Here is a 536-nt window from a genome sequence, read left to right as displayed (position 1 = left end):
TATATATATATATATATATATGTATATGTATACGTATATATATATACATGTTTATATATATATATAAATATATTTATACATATATAAATTATATGCATATATTTATACGCATACATGTGCATATACACATTTTCCACACTGTATAATGTATATATATACCTATATATATCTGTGTGTGCATGTGTGTGTGTTTGTGCATAAGTATGTGTGTGTATGCATGCGTGTATTTTTACGGGTGTGGGTGTGTGTGTGTGTGTGTGTGTGTGTGTGTGTGTGTGAACGTGTATGTCTCTGTACATGTAAATATAGGCATATATATAAATGTGTGTGTTTGTGTGTAAGAGTAACTCACTTTAAATATGAACTGTAATACACAGATACCAATACGTATGAATGCCTAAACATATATCTGTACATTTGAATACATATATATACATATATATATATGTACACACACACGTATATATACATACACCCACATACACACATTTATATATATACACATACATACATCTGTATATATATATTTATATATA

This window comes from Octopus bimaculoides, chromosome 5 (genome assembly GCF_001194135.2).
Source record: "Octopus bimaculoides isolate UCB-OBI-ISO-001 chromosome 5, ASM119413v2, whole genome shotgun sequence".
In the NCBI taxonomy this organism is placed as follows: domain Eukaryota; kingdom Metazoa; phylum Mollusca; class Cephalopoda; order Octopoda; family Octopodidae; genus Octopus; species Octopus bimaculoides.
Note: the sequence above shows the minus strand (reverse complement) of the source record.